Below are 21,131 nucleotides of genomic sequence, written 5' to 3'. Positions count from 1 at the left end.
GGTTTAATTCAAGGAGGGCTTTGTATGTTTCCAGATCCACTTCAATTCCTATAAGACAAATTTAATAATTATGCAATGCTTCCATCTGTAGTTCAGGTTGTCCAATATTTGTCTATGTGCTTAAATTCTGGTATTGATTTGTGAGGCCTTTTTATTCCTCATGAAATTGTGCCTTTCCATTTCAGCTGCTCACGAATTTGTCTCTGGCTTTGTTCTTACTGATGAGCATTAGTAGATGATATTCTTTTTCTCAAGGTACTAGGAATCAATCATCCTTGTTTATAAATTTCAGCAAGTGAATTGTAATGAGGTTTCCTCAACTGTTTATGGAAATAAATACCATGTGCTTCATAGCGGCAGCTACATTTTAAGTAGCCATGATTATATTATAGAATATTTTTCATCTTTAAAATTATTTTCTGTCAGTAAATTTATATTGAATAACTAAAACAATCTGGTCCTTTAATCACATTTATTACAATCACATTACCAAAAAAAGTAAATTAACACTACAAAGTTAACACTATATAACAATATGACCCACGGAGAATTAAAATTTAAATTATGAAGTCCAAAAGTAGAAATTTTCTCAATGATTACCAGCATACTTTATAACAGAAGTACTCAACTGGAGGAAGCAGGCATGTGAAAATCATATAGAAATATATTTCCAATTATAGGGTTCTTCTATACCACATATTTGAGAAATATTCCTTAATGCAAAGAAAATATAATTTTTAATATTACATATGTATTTTATATCATTTAAAGTTGTTTATTTAATAAACTATCATACTATTTTGTTATATCAACTAAGAAGCATTAATTTAAAGATTTATTTAAATCAGAGTTCATACACTGAATAAGAAAACGTTTTGGTTAAGTAAGAAAATATATCTTAGCCCAGTAGTAGTAAATAGCTAGATAAAAGATGAAATAACAGAAAAAGATTCTAGGATTTATAAACATAGAATAAAGGAACTCTTGTATTTTGGACAAATTTGCATTTTTTAGAAGATAAGGCAAGGGATGGGAAATATGGATTGGGACAATGACAGAAACAACATATTTATTGGAGAAATATATATTTATTTAGCTTATATTACAAAGAAGCATTTCCCAAACAGCAGTCATAGAACAGTTCTGACCCATGACAAGGGACAGAAGACCTAGAAAAACTATAAAAAATTGTTTTGATAAACTGTGTATGATTAGGAAACTTGTTTATTTTGAGATAATCTTTCCTAACATGGCAGAGTTAAATATTTTTTTCTTTTAGAATTTTGAAGCTAGTATATTAGTTGTTTTTTTTTCTTATACATTGGATAGAATAATTGGTGTGTAGGTCCTTTTTAGCAGTTAAAAAAACCCACAATTCTATGTTGGTACCTATAAATTATTTTTTTAAAGTTTAGCATTTTTCAAAATCCTAAACTGTGAGAACCATCATTTTAAAACTTTTTTTGATAATATATACCATTTTTCTTGAGAGTCACCTTCTTCTCATTTAAGAAACCAATAAAAGGAAGAACTTTTGGGGGGAAGAAATTTGCTTTGTAATCAATTTTTCTGAGATGTATAGATTTTTAAAATAAATGTATATATATTTTTTATTTTTGGCTGCATTGGGTCTACATTGCGGTGTGTGGGCTTTCTCTAGTTGCAGCAAGTAGGGGCTACTCTTTGTTGTAGTATGTGGGCTTCTCATTGCAGTGTCTTCTCTTGTTGCAGAGCACGAGCTCTAGGCATGCAGGCTTCAGTAGTTATGGTGCACGGGCTCAGTAGTTGTGGCTTGCAGGCTCCAGAGTGCAGGTTCAGTAGTTGTGGCACATGGGTTTCATTACTCCATGGCATGTGGGATCTTCCTGGACCAGGGCTCGAGCCCTTGTCCCCTTCATTGGCAGGCAGATACTTAATGACTGCGCCACCAGGGAAGCCCTATCAATCCTTTAAGTTGAAGGATAATGACCCTTAAATGTATTTGAAGACTGAAAAGATGTAAGAATTTTAAAAAAGGAAAAGAAAGCTAAGGTGTTATAAATTGCTATAAGAATCACCTTTCTGGATATTGCTTTTGGCAAGCTTCTAGAGTCATTAATATTTCTTTTGAAAGCGCTAAAAACTGTGAATTAGAATAATAGTCCCTAATTAAACCATAAAATGATGAGTGTAGGCAAGATAAAACTCTATGTGTATTATAGATTCAGTTGTCTCAAATAATTGTACTTGACACATTCTACCACATATCATTATATTTCTATAGAAGTTTGTGTAATGTATTGAGACAAAAAAAAACATATAGTTCATTTTCAGAAAATTTAATCAAAATAATAGGTAAAAAGTGAATGGATATAATATGACCAAGATTGTATTCAGATTTGTAAATTCAACAGACAAAAGTAAAATCTGTACATTTCTTTTCAGTTCTTTATACTTTTTTGGATGTGTTATTTTTCTGTAACAGAAGTAGGAAATCACAGTATTAAGAAATCATGATACTACGTCAAACTCTCTAGATTTTAATAATACCTCCAACATTTTAGAGAAACGTGGAGGAGTATTTAGATGTATTTAGAGAAATATGACAGAATTAATTAACAAACTACCTTGCACAACATACTAATGCTTAGTTTTTATTATTAGACATGTTGAGCCACATATAAATTTGATTCAGAATGATTTGAATCTTAGCAACTTCACTCTAATAACATGGTGGAAGATTAACAGAATAAGGCTAATAAGATACAAAATGAGATAAAAGAGTTTGTAAAGATCCAGCTGAGAAAGAGTAGGATCACAACATTTATAAACCAGAGAAGAGAGGTCATATATGGAAAATGCAAAAGACGTAGGTCAGCCTTGGTATATGATGGCTAGCAATGAGGGCCATGAAGGAAAGAATAATTGCAGGGAGTCTGTGTGGTGTCATTTACCATGATGACCATGATGACAAAGAAAAATAAAATGTTTTGATTAGAGAAGGGAGTGAGATTACTGCGTGGGAGTGAATGGAAAAAGGAAAAGGAAAGGAAGCCAAAGCAGAGTATTTTTTGATGAATCATGACTTTGAAGAAAGAATGAATAACACACATTTAGCAAATAATTTTCCAGTTCCAGTTAATGTTCTAGGATCTGGGCATATAAGTGGCAAACAAACCAACCAAGGCGATCTTGGGCAGTAGCTAGAAAGGCATGCTTGCTTCAGGATGTAGAATTATTTTCCTTTAGAGACAACAATATAATGTAAAGCTTCAGAAAAACACACAGAGAGAGAAGGTAAAAGTGAAGAACAAGTGGGAAATAACAAAGAACTAAAGCTCTTTTCTTGGATGAATTGTCTTTGAAATGCAGGAAGTATTTATATGATTGTACCACCTTGAATTCCACTTTATATGTATTTGGATAAGTTGCCCACGTGGCATATCCTTAATGGCTTCAATTTTTTTTAAGTTTTATTCTCATTGAAATACAGGTCAAGTGATGAGAGAGATGAGGGGTGAGCTTTGGAAGAATTGTGATGGCTCTAAACTGCAATATTGCATCTTATCACACTAGATGAACTAGGTGGGTGGTTAGATGCATCTGAGTTTGGGTGCTGGGCAGGAAGTTATAGATGTAATTCATAAAAATGAAAGGGCATGATTAACTGAGAGATGAAGAAGTATGGGTATTTTTAATGTCAACAAGCTCTATTTTGCCAAGATTATTTATCAGTTGATGGAGTATGTCCATTTTCAAAAATTGGTATATTGACACGAAGGAAAGAACACTGTATTTAATTCATTGTCATAAGTTGTTAAAAATTATTATATTTTTTTTCACTATAACATTGTAAGTTTCTATCTTTGGCTTTCTCTATTGATTTTTTTTTTTACTGCAAAATATCATTCTTACAAAAGGGTATAAGGAATGAATATATAAATGTTCAAGACTAAAGTGGTTTAACCATTTGTGTAGATATTTTAATATGTTTCAATAACTAGGTATTATTTTTTCCATAAAATAATTTTATATAATTAGATTTGCTCCTGGTACAGAAATATAGATAAATGGAACAGGATAGAAAGTCCAGAGATAAACCCACACACCTATGGTCACCTTTTCTTTGATAAAGGAAGAAAGGATATACAATGGACAAAATACAGCCTCTTCAATAATTGGTGCTGTGAAAACTGGACAGCTACATGTAAAAGAATTAAATTAAAAGACTCCCTAGCACCATACACAAAAATAAACTCAAAATGGATTAAAGACCTAAATGTAAGGCCAGAGACAATAAGACTCTTAGAGGGAAACAGAAGCAGAACACTTTATGACATACATCACAGCAAGATCCTTTTGGACCCACCTCCTAGAGAAATGGAAATAAAAACAAAAATAAACAAAAGGGACCTAATGAGACTTAAAATCTTTTGTACAGCAAAGGAAACCATAGATGAGATGAAAAGACAACTCTCAGAATGGGAGAAGATATTTGCAAATGAAGCAACTGACAAAGGATTAATCTCCAAAATATACAAGCAACTCATACAGCTTAATATCAACAACAACAAAAAAAACAACCCAATCCAAAAATGGGCAGAAGACCTAAATAGACATTTCTCCAAAGATATACAGATTGCCAACAAATACATGAAAAGATGCTCAACATCCTTAATCATTCGACAGGTGCAAGTCAAGACTCCAAGGAGGTATCACATCACACCATTCAGAATGGCCATCATCAAAACATCTATAAACAATAAATGCTAGAGATGATGTGGAGAAAATGGAACCCTCTTGCACTGTTGGTGGGAATGTAAATTGGTATCTCCACTATGGAGAACAGTATGGAGGTTCCTTAGAAAACTAAAAATAGAACTACCATATGGCCAAGCAAACGCACTGCTGGGCGTATACCCTGAGAAAACTGTAATTCAAACAGGTACATGTACCACAATATTCATTGCAGCTCTATTTACAATAGCCAGGACATGGAAGCAACCTAAGTGTCCATCAACAGATGAATGGATAAAGAAGATGTGGTACATGTATACAATTGAATATTACTCAACAATAATAAGACATGAAGTTGAATTATTTGTAGTGAGGTGGATGGACCTAGATTCTGTCATACAGAGTGAAGTAAGTCAGACAGAGATAAACAAATGTTGTATGCTATCACATATATAGAGAATCTGAAAAAAAAATGGTTCTGATGAACCTAGGGGCAGGACAGGAATAAAGACACAGAAGTAAAAATGGACTTGAGGACACAGGAAGGGGGAAGGATAAGCTAGGACAAAGTGAGAGAGTAGTATTGACATATATACACTACTAAATGTAAAATAGATAGCTAGTAGGAAGCAGCCGCATAGCACAGGGTGATCACATCGGTGCTCTGTGACCATCTAGAGGGGTAGGATAGGAAGTGTGGGAGTGAGGTGTAAGAGGGAAGGGATATGGGGATATATGTATGCATATAGCTGATTCACTTTGTTATACAACAGAAACTAACACACCATTGTAAAGCAATTATGCTCCAATAAAGATGTTTTTTTTTTTTAAATTATGTTTCCAGCATTTCAACATTAACATTCTCTCTTTTAGGTTAAAGAAGTACCTATTTCTGTCTGGAATTATAAGAGTCTTGTGTTTGTTTTATTTTCATTTTTTAATCATGAATGGATTCGAATTTCAAAAAATTTTTAGAGGACATTTATCAAGATGATCATGAAATTTTTATCTTTATTAATTTGGTTAACTGCAGTGATTTATTTTCTAATGTAAAGCCAACATTTTATTCCCTGTATAAACATCAATTTGTGTTTTTTGGAAGATTTTTTTAAAAATAATTTTTGAGTCACATTGTGTTTTTTATCTGTTTCCATCTTATTTTATAACTAGTTGCACTGTAGTAAAAAATATTGTCAGTTCAAACCTAGCCTTAACATTTGACAAAGGTAGCTTTTTCTAGTAAATATTTTCTTTCCATCTAAATTTCATGTACATTTTCTAGTTACTGGGTGCAGTATTCTATATGTGTTCATTTGTTCAAGACTTACACTGTTCAAATCATGTGTATCCTTATTGTTTTTGATGTTTGTTCAATTAATTATCTAAAGAAATGTACTATCTTCCACAATAATAGTGCCTTTTCAGTTTCCTTTGAAGTTCTACTTTACCTCATCTATCTTGAGGCTATGGTATGTGCATACATGTGTAGATTTTTAGAGTCCCTGGTGAATCAAGCTTGCTATCAGTATGGAATAAAACTTTCTATTTCTAGAAATGATTTTGGCTGCAAGGTCTATTTTGTCTGATTATTTTAGATACATGATCTCTCTTTGGGTATTTGCCTGTAATATATTTTTCCATTCAATTGTTTTCCCAATTTTCCATGTCTTTAACGTTTGAAGGTGTTTCCTGTATAGAGAATACAAGTTGAAGTTATCTTAAAAGTTCTAATTTGGACTTGGGTCAGTCATACTACAGGTGCAGTAGGAGCCAAGGCTGTAGGTCGTGTCCTGGTGAGAGGGAGGACTATCCAAGTGGAGTGGGGAACCTCTGGTGGTGGAAACCAGCTGATTTCCAAGAGATGAGGAATGTGGTCTCCAAGTTTTTCTTCTCTGAGCTAATAATCAGGTGTCACTGTACAGAGTGGAAGTGGATGCAAGCAAGATGCAAGGATGAAGATACTGCATTTATTAAAGAGTGGTGGTTTAGATGAAAATAAGAGGATTGTGTAGACACAAATACTCACGGACTGCTGGAGAACTTTCTGATTTTTCTACAGTAAAAGCATTTGGTTTCACTATGGATAGTGACTTGCTGCCAGTATATCTTGGCTGGTTTGGTCTGAGACCTTTCAGTTTGGCTTCACTTTCCTTCTTCTGCTATGGGTTCAGTACAGCTTCAAAATACAAGCCAAGTTTGAGATGCCACTTTCCCAAACTCCTCTCTATCTGGATGGGCAGTTGAAAAGGCAGGCCTTTTATGACCTTCCTCTTCTCTTGAACCCTGCCAGTTCAGTTCAAAGCATATTCAACTATTTCAATAGATGTTTTGTGTATTTTTGTTTCATTTCATTTTTCTTTGATTCCTCTATAAATTAGAGAGATATTTATTTCCAGGGAGAGATTACATAGTCCAAATTCACTGAGACTGCCTAGCAGAGACAAACCTCCCTCAAGAAGATTATTACCTCAGCAGTTGTATGTAAAAGTAAAGAGGAAACTCTTTATTTTGCCTGGGGATGAACAGGCAAACACTTTGAACACTTGAATCAAAACAGTCCTGGACATTCTTGATTATGATACAATTAGTTAGGTTACTTTCAGTTGGGCTAAATCAGATATTCATTTCTAGAGCAATAAAATTTGGAAAGACTTATTCCATGTCTTTAAATCTTATATGACAGCTCATGTCAGATCTTTGTCATAGAGATTAAAAATGAATAGTTATTAAAAACTATTATGGACTAAATTGTGTTCCTCCAGAATTCATATTATAGTACTAATTTGCAATGTGACTATATTTGGAGATAGGTCCTTTCAAAGAGGTAATTCAGGTTAAATGAGGTCGTAAAGGTAGGACCCTAATCAAATATGACTGGTGTCCTTCTAAGAAGAAGAAGAGACATCAAGATGCACAAGACGAGAAGACAGACTATATGAGGGCACAGGGAGAAGGCAGCTGTCTGCAAGCCAAGGAGAGAGACCTCAGGAGAAGCCAAACCTCCTGTCACTTTGATCTCATATTTCTAGCCTCCAGAACTGTGAAAAAAACAAGTTACTGTGGTTTAAGCCACCAGGAAGTAGCCCTTGCAAACTAATACATTGAGACCACTAATTTATTCAAGTGACTGGTTAAAAAAGAAATACACTGCTATTGTCATGTTTGGGTGTCCCTGATGTGCCTTTTAGAAAAAGCGGGGCTGACAGTCCCATACTGTGCAGTGACTTGCACACATGTGCATCATTTTGATATTGCCATTTGTCTATAAATGAATAAGAAGCTTACCTGAATTTGTGCCACATTGCCTTCAACGTTGAATTGAGTCTTTGTGGAGATTCTCAGTGACTTTTCTTACACTGATGAGAATAAATTCCAAGAAGAAATTAAAGACTAAAGCTATGCAAATAGCCAGCCAACAGTGCACATGCATAGAAAGTTCAAGCCTTCTCAATAAATCATATTCAGTGGCCAATGAGGCAAGGAAAAGAAGAAAGAAAATGTTATTGGTCTAACATTATCTTCCGGTGGACACAGATTTTCCTGACCAAAAAAAATAAATAAATAAAATTAAATTTAAAAAAAGAAACTTTATGTTGGAAACACAAAGCATTTCAACCTAAAGGTTTTTTGTATCTTCACCATCTTCTCTAGGGATGCCTAGTGTGACTTCCAGTTTATCTTACTCTATTCCAGTGTTATTGTGGGACTACGTGGCCACCATTCTATTATACTCCAATATCACTCAAGTCCTTAGATTTGCTAGGTTTGGATTTTTTTCTCTTTGATCCCCAACAATATTGTTGTCTTATGGTTTTGGATAGTTTCACCTCACCCTAAAGTTCAAATGGTACATCTGACACAACTACCAGCCCCTATGTAAGCAACATGGGTAAGGCACAGGTCAAAGATAGCAAGGGAAGTAATGCTCTTGATAAAATATCATTGAAGTAAAAAGAAGTCACTGGACTTTAGTCAAAGCTGATTTCTATTGGACCTTTAATCCATGGAGCCTATTGTATTGGCAGTTACTGAAACTTACCAAAATGTCAGATATTTTTGCTTTTAATTATGTAGACTACATTTAGCATGAAATACATTCAGCCATATCTGCATTTTCTGAAGAAATAAATTTTAATTTTTATTTGTTACTTGAAGGATTCTATACATTTGTTTTAATATTTTTGTAATGTACAGAAATACAATTAATTAAATATTAAACAAGAAATATTTTCTAACAAGGTGCAGTTAACAATTCTAAAAATAATTAAATTAGACATTTAAAAAATTTACATAACAGCTCTTTTTTTCCTATTCAGACCTACTCTCCATCCTTCTCCTCAGACTCTCCATATTGGAAGGATGATTTTTGTGGAGTCCACCCACAAGTTCTTGACTACTGATTTCTAGTTAGATCAGACAATGGAGAACTCTAGTATTCATAGGGTGATAATGAGAGTGAAGTCAAGATATTTACTCGCTTGGCTGTCTCCTCAGAAGGTCACGTTGAGGAACACTCAAAGAGGCCTCTTCAACATAACTCTCTGTGCACCATCTGTTCCCACCCCAAGACATTTGGACTTATAGGTAATAAGAGTTTCAAAGTTACTCCTAGTAACTGCACTATTCCTTGAGCTTCCCTTATACTCATACACAATTTTGTAAAACTCCATTTATAAATAAGCCCTCCTGAAATTCTCATAAGTGTTGTGTGTTCTGTTTGAAACTTTATTGATAAAATCGGAAAGGTTATTGCATTTACATTAACTGTGATTTCTGATATATTCAGTTTTATTTCTACTATTTTATTATATGCTTTCCATTGCCCACTTTCTCTTCATTCTTACCATTTACTTTTACAGATTAAGGACCCCCTTCCCTTTTTTATCATTCCATTTATTCTTTTTATATTTTTTGGAAGTTAGAAACTATTACCCTAATATTCTCCTGATAACCCTATTTTATTTATTTTTTTTTTTTTTGTGGTACGTGGGCCTCTCACTGTTGTGGCATCTCCCATTGCAGAGCAAGGCTCCGGATGCACAGGCTCAGTGGCCATGGCTCATGGGCCCAGCCACTCCTTTACATGTGGGATCTTCCAAGACCGGGGCACAAACCCATGTTCCCTGCATTGGCAGGCAGACTCTCAACCACTGCACCACCAGGGAAGCCCAACCCTATCTATTTTAACATGAATATTTAATTAAAGAAACTTTAGATTTACCAACATTTTTTACTCACATTGTTAATAGTACGAGTAACTTAGGATAATTTTATTCTGTCAGCCCTTCAAAACATTTTTTCAATTGTTGTCCCTCATTCCATTCTATATCCTCTCCCCCAAATCTTACATTAATATCATGGTTTCATATGATCATTCTTTAGGTACTTCTATCAATCTAGTTACCTGTATCATTATTTTCACTGTTCCTATTTTCATATCAGTTCTCTCACCTGGAATAATTTTTCATTTGTCCAAAGGATAGAATTCAAGATTTTCCTTTAGCACCAGAAACTGTCTTTGTTTTCTGAAAATATTTATTTTTGCCTTCATCCATAAAACAGTTTTGCTCTTTATGAAAATCTAGGTTGACAATTTCTTTTACCTCAGTTTGCTGAGATTATTCCTCTGCTCTGGCCTCCATTATTGCAGTTGAGAGATTATCCATCAAGTTGTCATTCATTTATAAATAATTTACATTTTCTTTTTGGTAAATTTAATATCTTCTTTCGCCCCCCTTGGTCTTCTATATGTCCCTAAAATATGTATATCTCTGTTGGTTTATTGTGTTGTTTTGTTTTTAAACTATCCTGCTTAGCATTTGTTGAACTTTCTAGTTCTAATTATTGGTTACTTCAACAATTCTGGAAGTTTCTTAGTCCTTAATACTTCTTTGGAAGTCTCTATATTAGCTCATTTTGCATCATTGATACACATTAGACCTTTTCCCTCTATCTTCCACGTTTCATAATCTCTTTTTCACAGCTCCATTTTCTTTTCTTTTTTCTCTTCTCTGGGTAATTTATTTGGATCCAACGTTCAGACTTAAAAGTCTGTCTGGTGTATCTGTTAATTAATCTATTCTCTGATATTTGTATAATTATTTTAACCATTGTAAGTTTTATTTCTAGGGTTCTTTCTTGTATTTATTCAAATGAACTAATCATTTCTTTTTTTGTTTTTTGGTCCTTAGTAATACATTTTGGCTTCTGTTTTATTCCTTTAAGCACATTAGGCTTCTGATTTAGATTATCCTATAAGCAGAGAAATTCATTGTATCTAAATTTGTATTTATTATATATATAACTTTTTTTAATAATTCCTCATCCTTTTGTATTATCAATCACATGGAATCACCACTCTATCTACCTAGATTCCTAAGCAAAAGTTAGGATTTCATTCTTGTCTTCTACTTTTAAGTCTCCACCCTTAAATAAAGCTCAATAAATTCTGAATTCTTAATATTACTTGAGCTTGTCCAATTTTCTTCAAACCTACTGAAAATTTTACTTCTTCCTTTCCAATTTTGGAGACTTTTATTTCCTTTTCTGGACTAATTTATCTAAATAGGACTTCCAGTACTGTGATGAATAAAAGTCACTAGAATGGGCATCCTGTCTTTTCCTAATCCTACAGGGAAAGCTTTCAGTGTTTTACTACTGAATATTATGTTATCTGTGTGCTTGTCATTTATTGCCTTTATTATGTTGAAGTACATTTCCTCTGTACGCAGTTTGCTGAGAATTTTTATACCGAAAATATGTTGAATTTCATCAAATGTTTTTCTGCATCAATTGAGATGATCCTATGTTTTTCTTTCCTTCATTTTTTTAATGTGGTATATTACATTTACCATCCTTGCATCTCTGGAATAAATGCCATTTAATCATTGTGTTTATCCTTTTAATGTATTGTTGAACTCAGTTTGCTGATTTTTTTTAAAGATTTTTGCATCCATGTTCAACAGGTATATTATTCTATACATTTCTTTTCTCATAATGTTTTTTTCTGGCTTTGGTATCAAAGTAATGCAGCCCTTGTAAAATGAGTTTGGCAGTGTTCCTTTCTCTTCAATTTTGGGAAGAGTTTGAGAAGTACTGGCATCAATTCTTCTTTAAATGTTTGGTAGAATTCACCAGTAAAGACTTCTGGCCCTCGGGTTATATTTTGGGGGGAGATTTTGATTACTGATTCAATTCCCTTACTGGTTATTGGTGTGTTCAAGTTTTCTATTTCTTCATGATTCAGTCTTAATAGCTTGTATGTGTTTTAGAAATTTATCTGTTTCATCTGGGTTAGAAAATTTGTTGACCTGTAACTCTGTTCTCTTGTCTACAGATTTTATCAGTGAGATTGTTCTAAAATGGAAAGTATTTTACGTCACTCACTTGTGTGAAATTTTCCATATCAATTAGGATGTTTTATGAGGTATTTCATCATAGAATCATACCTACTGCTCCAACATCACTGCTATATTACTTTTATTCTCAGACTTCAGGCTTAATTTATAATTAACTATTCATTCCCCTTCTGGGAATTGCACATGGTATTTACTTTTCCTGAACATGTGTTTCTCCCAAGCCCATGCAAACCTGTTCACTCATTCTCATTAAACTAATTCATGTAAGTCAGCAACTTTTCAAAGTCATCTCTAATTTCACAGATGTTGGCAATGTTAAGTACCTTTCCTATAAGTTATCAAAACACTATATGCTTTGCCTGTCACTATACTTATCTAAGGTTTTGTTTTGTTTTGTTTTTTGACTCTTACTGCAGTGCCTTCCCTACTATATTCTGTGCTCCTGTGTTATAGAACATGAGCTGGCCACTCTATGAAATAATAAATAGTTAAATTAATTAGTAATCCATATAATTTGCTGAAGAATCCAGGAATTTTTTAGAAGCAGTCAGCCTTTTGATATATTTACTTTTTTTATGGCTCACATGTGCTGTATACATAAAATTAAGTCAAAATAAGATGCCTGAGTTTTCTTCCAAACACATGGGGAGGGAAATAGAAATAAGGTACACTAAATAATGAAACTTGAGTTAGTATTTGTTACCTCCTGTCAGCCCTGCTTGACCTTAGCACTTCAGGTTTATGTGTAGGAACAACCTTCTTGAATTGTTTTTCTCTAGTGTTTTGTTGTAGTAAAAAAAATAGTATGATCTACTTCAGAGAATGCTGCAACTGCAATTTACACCTTGGCATATAATTTAAATTGGTAATTTAGCCATTGGTGACGCCTCAGAATTTTCTATTTTTTTTCTTTTCAATGTCTGTCTGCCTAGGCTTCACTGTTAATAAGTATGCAGAGAACAATCAGGAAATGGCTAAATGGATAGTTGTATTTTAGATGGGGAAAAAGATAATTTGAAAAATTAAGTTTAAGGACAGGGAATGTGAACTTAACTCACAGATAACTGGTTAAAATACATCCTAGCTTATTTCCTACCAATCTGACCATCATGTAACTTCAACTATTCTTGAGTAGGGATAAAATATACTGTAAGCAATGTAGATTGAAAAGAAGTAAGTTTCTCTCTGTAAAAGCTATGTTTCCATCTTCTCTTTCTTAAAAATAATATTAAAGTCCTACAGAAAGACTTCTATTAAAAATTGTATCCTGAAATTAATTACAATAACCAAAATAATAAGAATATATAAAGAGTGAAAAAATTGCACCAGTACTGGAACCCAGAGCATGAATGTCCTCGAAATTTCATATTCTTTGAGAAACGTCTGTTATATGTAGTGTGGAAGAAACAATCTTACATTAAAAAAAAAAAGAGTACAACTTTTCTTTTTAACAAAGAGGCATAGAAACAGAGAAAATAGCAGAGAAATAAATATACTAACATCATACCAGTGGCTCCAGTTGGTCCATTGAGGTAAGAAGCCAGTTGACAAAGAAATATAGTGAATGAATTTTGTAAGTAAAAGGTAAAAGCTGGATTTGAAAGCAAACTGTAATGACCCCCATAATATGTCCACACATATTTATGCACTCCATAAATTTTATAGATCAGAACTAGTATCAATTGTTTTTAAACAAAAATGGAAGAAAACCATATAATAGAATCTTTGTTCTTTGTATATAAACAATCATTTCCAATGATAAGAGCAAAAGAAGAAAGTGTGAACTAAAAATTGACATTTTAGGTTTGCTATTATGAATAACAGTTATAGATTGAAATCTATAAAATTAAAAGACAAATCAATTGGAAAAATAACTTGCAAATTATATGACAGGACAAAAGGTTATGTATCCTATGTAAAATGCTACTAGAAAATTGTAAGAAAATATATAATCATAAAAATTATATATACTTGAATTCATGAAAGAATTTTAAATAGCAAACAAATTCATAAATACAAAAAAAAACCCAAAATATAACATTGATATACCATATTTCTTTCAAATTACATGTTTTATAAAAATGAACATACCCAATATTGTCAATTGTGTAAGGGGGAATAGAGTTATCTTGTGTGCTGCTGATGGGAATATAAATTAGTCCAACAGGTATAGAAAAAATTGGGCAATGTTCATCAAAACCTTAAGACTGAGTACACTCTTTTACTTATAAATCCACTTTATAAAAGGTATCAAAAGGAAATAACCATGAAAGAGTAATAAAATTGTCCTAGATTGGTATTTGTTGCAATTCATTCCTGACCACTCTTCTTATACCTAATGTTTTTTTCTTCCCCTATACTAATGGCCAGGAATTAATGACAATAGTTTATTTTCCAGTTACATTGCAAAAAATTTTCTCTTTTTGTCTCTTCCTCTTCAGTGAGGCATCCCTAAGCCTGAGTAACACTCAACACAGATCAAGGCATAGGCAGATTTGGTGTCTGGAGAGAGCCTACTTCCTGGCTCATGGACAGTCATCTTCTTACTGTGTTCTCACAAGACATAAGGAGCAAGGGAATTCTCTGTGGCCTCTTTCATAAGGGCACTAATCTCATTCATGAGGGCTCTGCCTTCATGATCTAATCACCTCCCAAATGCCCCACTTCCAAATACAAGCAGGCTGAGGATTAGGTTTCATTCAACACATGAATTCTTAGCAGACACAAACATTCAGTCTATGGTATTACCTCACCAGTTCCTTGTGAAGATAAAGTGAAAGGAAACATTTAAAGAATTTAACACAGAGACTGGTAAATACTGGATTTTTAATAAACGTTAGAATGGAATTACATATATGAGATATATGAGAGGGGCAAATAAAAATTCATCCTGAGAAGTCTAGCTTAACCAAAAGGACCAATAATTAATTATAAACAGAACTGGAGGTGGACTCCCTCACAACTTTAAATGTGGTGTTTTCAAATTTTTTGCCTCACTTATTACCTTTGACCTCTTCTCTCTATATTCTTGTTACAAAACCTATCTAAGGCTTGAAGATAAGACTAAAATGAGAGTGTCTGGTTAGTCACTGGAAAAAGAAATGTGTGAGATAGAAAATTCTCCCTAATACAAGAACACAGCAATTAACTGACATCCTAAAAAAATGTATTTTAATATTGATATTCAAGAAAACATTTTTACATAAGGAGGCAAATATGCTGTTGACATTTTCAAGGAATGTTTATTAGTGTATACCTGTGGATTCTGATGTGCATAATTAATATAATTTAACAATCATGCTTATATTTTACTGTGGGTAATAAAGACTAAAATACCTCAAAATTTAGTCATAAAATCAAGGCTAACAGAAGAATGTCATTCCATCTACACTAGTCTCCCTGACAAATAATTGCTTTGTGTTGACCAAGCAACATGTTTCTAACAGTGTTCTTGTTGTAGTGTCTGTCAAAGGCCCATCATATTTCTCTATAATAAACTGTATTTTCTAGAAGCTTATGCATTGGTCAGACAAATAAACAGTGGCATGACATTTTTCTTGCAGAATGTGGTCTTGTTCTGAAAGCATTTTTCCTTGTATAATTTCTATTTGAAAATCCATTCATTTGTTACAGCAGTGTAAAGAGAACATTAATTTTAGTAGTTTGGGGAATGCTTTCTTTAGTGGGCAATGCGACATTTCCTATGGCAGTGGGAAAATAGTGAAACTGACAGCTCAATGGCAGCCTCTCAGGAATAGGCTTATCAGAGAGATGGAAAAATGGGCTTCATGCTACTTTGATATGGCTACTTGGAGATCCTGTGTATTAGAAACTAAATGTGTTTTAGAAATAACATCTTGGTACCATAATAGGAACAGTCACCTTTATAAAGTGTGAAACACTTTCTGTGGAGTGGGCCCCTTCCTTTAATGTATAGGGGTTTCCAGTTGGAATTTGGGGATTTAGAATTATTGAAAGTGGTGGCGACAGCTTGGACTTTTCTGTTATCTTAATTCTATAACAGCTCCCTTTCCAAATGAAATTACACCAAGATGTATTTCTGCAGAATTGCATTTTCCAGGAATGAGGGAGGTTGTGCTGTCTAACGGAATTATCTCAAACTACCTGAGAAGAATATGCACCAAAGGTGACTGTGAAAGTACAGCTTCCTAGGGCTCAAATTGAGGTCTCTCTCTAAGGAACAGAGACTATTTTTCTTAAATGGAGTTGGTATGTTGCTTATAATGAGGCAATTTTGGGGAAAACAGTGTAATGTTTAAAATATATGGGTTTTGCTAGAAATAAATTGTGAATGAATGCCATTTCTGTAACTTATTACTCAATCTCAGAAAAGCATTTAATCTTTCTTAATCTTAATTTCCTTTGTACAAAGTAGATATCCAGTAAATTTTCCAGTGAATTATAGTTTCAAGAAGCTGGTTTTCATACAATATTCCAACATAATTAGTCTCAAAACTGCAGTGTCAAAAACATCTTTAATTCCTTAAAAAACTAGATATTCCATAAAATACACTTGAGAACTCTCCTTGGTATTGTAAATGAAGGAGTAGTTGTAGACAAGGCTGAGGTCACAAATCTAATTTTTATAAGGAGACTTGAATTTTTCCACTATAATTAAAGCAAGAAATGTCATGTCTTTATTTTTTTCCTGCAACAAATTAGATCGAGATTGAAGTCATATATACCAAAGGTTCCATGGGTTTTTTAAGGCATTCTCTTCCTTCCATGTTCTTTGTCCAAGCCTAAGGATTAAGTGATCCAGGAGAAACTGAGAGGCTCCCTGATACACTATCCTTGGTATAAAGAGCTACTGTTGTTGTAGAATATTGCCCAATTCCAGATTACTCATTGTGGACAATAGAATAGTGTTCCTGCTCCAGGATGTCTGTGCTCTACTCCTTGGAACCTGTGGATATGTTCTGTTACATTACGTTTGGAATTAAAGTTTTTAAACAACTGATCTTATAACAGTTTATCCTTAGTTATGTGGATGGATCCCATGTAATCCTAAGAGTCCTTTAAATGTAGAATAGGGAGGTAGAAAAGTTAGTGTCAGAACCTGAATGAGAGAGAGAATTTGAAGATGCTCACTTCTGGTTTTGAAGATGGAGGAAGGGGCCATGGAATGAAGAATGCAGGCAGCCTCTAGAGTCTGAACAAAGCAAGGGAAGAGATTTTCCCCTAGGAGTCTAGAGGAAACACATTTTTGCTGACCCTTGAATTTAGCCCAATGAGACTCATGTCATACTTCTGACCTCTAGAACAGTAAGATAAGTTTGTGTTGTTTTAAAACACTAAATGTATACTAACGTGTTACAGCAGCAATAGAAACTTAAAGCATCACTCTAAAAAGAACCAACCTCACTGGTAACTTTGCTCCCTAAATGGTTTTTGCTTATTTTTTTCCATCACTGGTATTTAGTACACATGTGTTGACATGCATTCAATCTGTGCCCTCTTCACTGATTCCAGTTTGGAGAATCTTCTTCCTCCAGGATTCATCCACTTTCTTCTACCTTTCAAAGTACCAGGCATCCCTTACTCTGTTCTGGAAAGTCATCTTAATTACTTTGAGAGTTTCCAACTTTGAAGACTAGAAGTCTCTTGGGATAATCTTTAGGGTAACTGGTCCAAATTATAAAATGATTCTTGGAACAGAAGGCATTTACCTCACTTATGTTGGTTCTAGAAGCCCCAGTGTTCTATCGTTCCTTCTTGAAAGGGCCATTAGAGAGCTATGAACAAAGTTACAGAAGAAGACAAAGCAATAATTCCTTTACATTATATGACCACTGTGTGGTTACAAGGGACTTTCATTTCAAAATAGTAAGGTGGAACTGAGGTATTATACCCTCTATAACTTTGGTATCTACATTGTGAAATGAACCATTGCACCTACTTCATAGAATTGTTTTGAAGATTAAAGATGCAATAAATGAATGTAAAGTATCTAGAACATATTTTTATTAGTATGACATATTATTGATATTGTTCCTCTTACTTTCCCCAATTTAGCATGAAAAACTTGAGTCTAACAGAAATTAAGTGACTTGAGATTGTGTTAATTTAGTGAAGATAGAAAATGGATTCTGAAAATGCTACAGAAAGCTAAAGTTTATGTGCATACAAAGCTCACACTTATCAATTGAATTTAATGGGCATCAAAATGTTTTTTTTTAATAGAATCTGGCCAATATGGTTCCAGAAATCAGGAAAAGAAATCTATATTATATTATGTTTCCTATCTGATTTTATGATTTGTGTTTCTGTAAAGCAAATTAGCTCATACCAGATTGCTCTATCAAGAACTGGTGACATTATAATACTGAAGTTATCTTGTTTTAGGGATGATGTTTCTCATCAGGTTTATGTTTTATATAATTAAGTAAAAACAACTTAACACAAAGTACACAGTTGAACATAGCAAACTTTAGAGGATTATGAATTCAGTATCTATCTGTCCATCTATCTATAGTATAGCACTATATGTATATGTATACAGTATGTACAGAATGTATATATGTAGTATATACTCAGTATGTATAGTACATAGTATGTATACACAGAGCTGGTACAAAGGACTTTCCTCTTGTCTAGGTGTGTTCTTGTGATAACTGGTGGAAATGTTTATGTTTTGCTTCTCCCTTTGTGAACAGGACAAACAGAAGGGCTTCCATTTCTGACTACCTTAGACTTGGTACAAAGCCTGTGATTGCTTCCACACCTGCATGCAGTTTCTTTTAATGATATCCTTCCAACTTTGTTTCTACAACTAAGCAACCTCCACGTTTCCTTCTTATGCTTTTACTCACACGCTCTTTACTCAAACAACCTTCACAAATTTTAAGATCAAGGCTTGTGTTTATTGCCTTCTTTATTTCTGTATTTGAATTGAACATGTATTTTAAAATATATTTATGTATGAGTCCATTATTTTTCATTCAGGAATACTGATGAAATCAGGAATTTTGATTCTAGTAGTACAAAGGGAATAAAGATATTACAAAGACATGTACGATGATTATAAAGCCTAATGCCTGATACATCAGCCAGTTTCATCAGCTCTGCTGGCATTCTAATTTATCAATTTTCAATTGAATTAGTCAGCACTGAATAAGAGATATACTTTTATGCTATGAAAATCCTGGTCTCAAGGGTTCAAAAATGTTAAGAGATCTCTAGTAAACACCCTTTGTGAAAGGTTGTACTTAAAATTGTTTTACATTTCTGAAAATTGTATATAGACTTCTCTGCTTAGCTATAAAGGCAGATATGCAAAAGAAATATTGGTCTATATTTCAGGGCCAGGACCATCTTTGATTTTGTCCTAAGCCACTGCCCCATTTTATTCTTCATATTTCTTCTGGGAACATTGAAAAAAAAAAGCTGCTACCCATACACCTGTTCTATTCAGAATTATTTGAAGGCCTTCACACAGTAAAGCCATTATTCTCAAACACCTGTCTGTGAAGCCACAGGGCTTCCAGTCACAGGTGTCACAGGACATCATTTGCAGAAATGAGGGATGCAAATAGACACACTACTCCCTCAGCCAGTACATTTATTTTTAGCTACATTTCTTGAGGAATGTCCTATGTTAGATTTCAATTATGAATGAAGAAAAGAAAAAAGCAACTAACCTGGGATTTCAAATTAAACTTGGACATATGCAAAATTAACCACAAATCAGCTCCCAACTTCTATTTTAGGTCTTAATTTAAACTGAAATATTCATATAATATATAAAATACAGGCAACTCCACTATATTTACTATTATAAACTTGTTTCCCTTTTATTTTATCAATGCTTTCATAAAGCTTATTTCTTTTTTCTAGAATTTTTTTCATTTTAACCCAATCAAAGGGATGAGTTACATGCAAATAGTACTGACTCCTTTGAAGCCTTCTAGAAACCAAATCGTTTGGCATATTTTTATCTTCCTTTTTCCTCCTAACTTTTCCCATAACACTTTTGGAATTCTTACTTAACTCTTTTCTATATTATTTAATTATGTGTCTGTTAATTTATCTCTTTCATTTTACTGCAACATCTCTGCAAGAAGATAATTTTGGATTATTTGTCATAGATTAAGCTCCATTTCACATTAATTTATTGGCTCTGGTAAAACAGAACATGTAAGGAGAATGTCAATCATGCAATTGTGGTCAAGGGAGCAAAATTTCTAACTACCTGCTATCTGAACATGTATATTAAAGACATCAAATCATGTGTAGGGTTGACTTCACTCCTTGAGAGGGAGATTGGCATAATTAACAGAAGTCCTCAGTATGGGATGTTCAGTGGGTTTTTATAGGTTATATGAATGTATATATACTACAAATATCTAGGCCAATGTGTAGCTATAAGAACAGGTCTGACACACTGAAAAAATAGCTCAGGAATGAGGGAGTAGCCCATTTATCAAAACTGAGAAGTAAAATCAACATCATATTAGTAACTAGAGTAATTCAGTACTGATTACAGAGATCCATAAAATTATCTCTTTGGTTCTGAAAAGTGAGGCAAGGCCAGATCCTGCAAGTAGAGTTCAAATGAGAGGACTGAAAAGCGGTCTGGTCATGAAAACATTCCCCTGTATGTGCCCCTTGGTTTATATCAAAGTAATAATTAGTGAACTTAGAATACATGTGGTCCCACCATCGGAGCCACCAGTGGAGAAAAAGAGTGTTCACCAAAGATTCTAGTGAAAAGACACATACTCCTGAGAATGATATATATTTTGATCACTTCAGATTGTGCTGTCTTGTATGGAGGAGGTTCTGTCCCTTCCTTCCTTTCTTTTTTCTTTTCTTTTCTTTTCTTTTATTTCTTCCCTGGAAACTTGTCCCTTAACAACCCAAAATATGTAGAATAATTATTAAGTCCAAATTATGTGTAATCAATAACTCCAAATTTGAAATACAGCATTAATGATGAGAACAGTCTAAAAGTTTAAAAGTAATTGAGTTTCATTAATTGTACATCTTTTTGTGCATATTACAGATATCTGAGTGTATATTTGTTGAAATTTTCAA

The sequence above is a fragment of the Mesoplodon mirus genome (assembly GCF_964341445.2).
Source record: "Mesoplodon mirus genome assembly, chromosome: 2".
Classification (NCBI taxonomy): Eukaryota; Metazoa; Chordata; class Mammalia; order Artiodactyla; family Ziphiidae; genus Mesoplodon; species Mesoplodon mirus.
Note: the sequence above shows the minus strand (reverse complement) of the source record.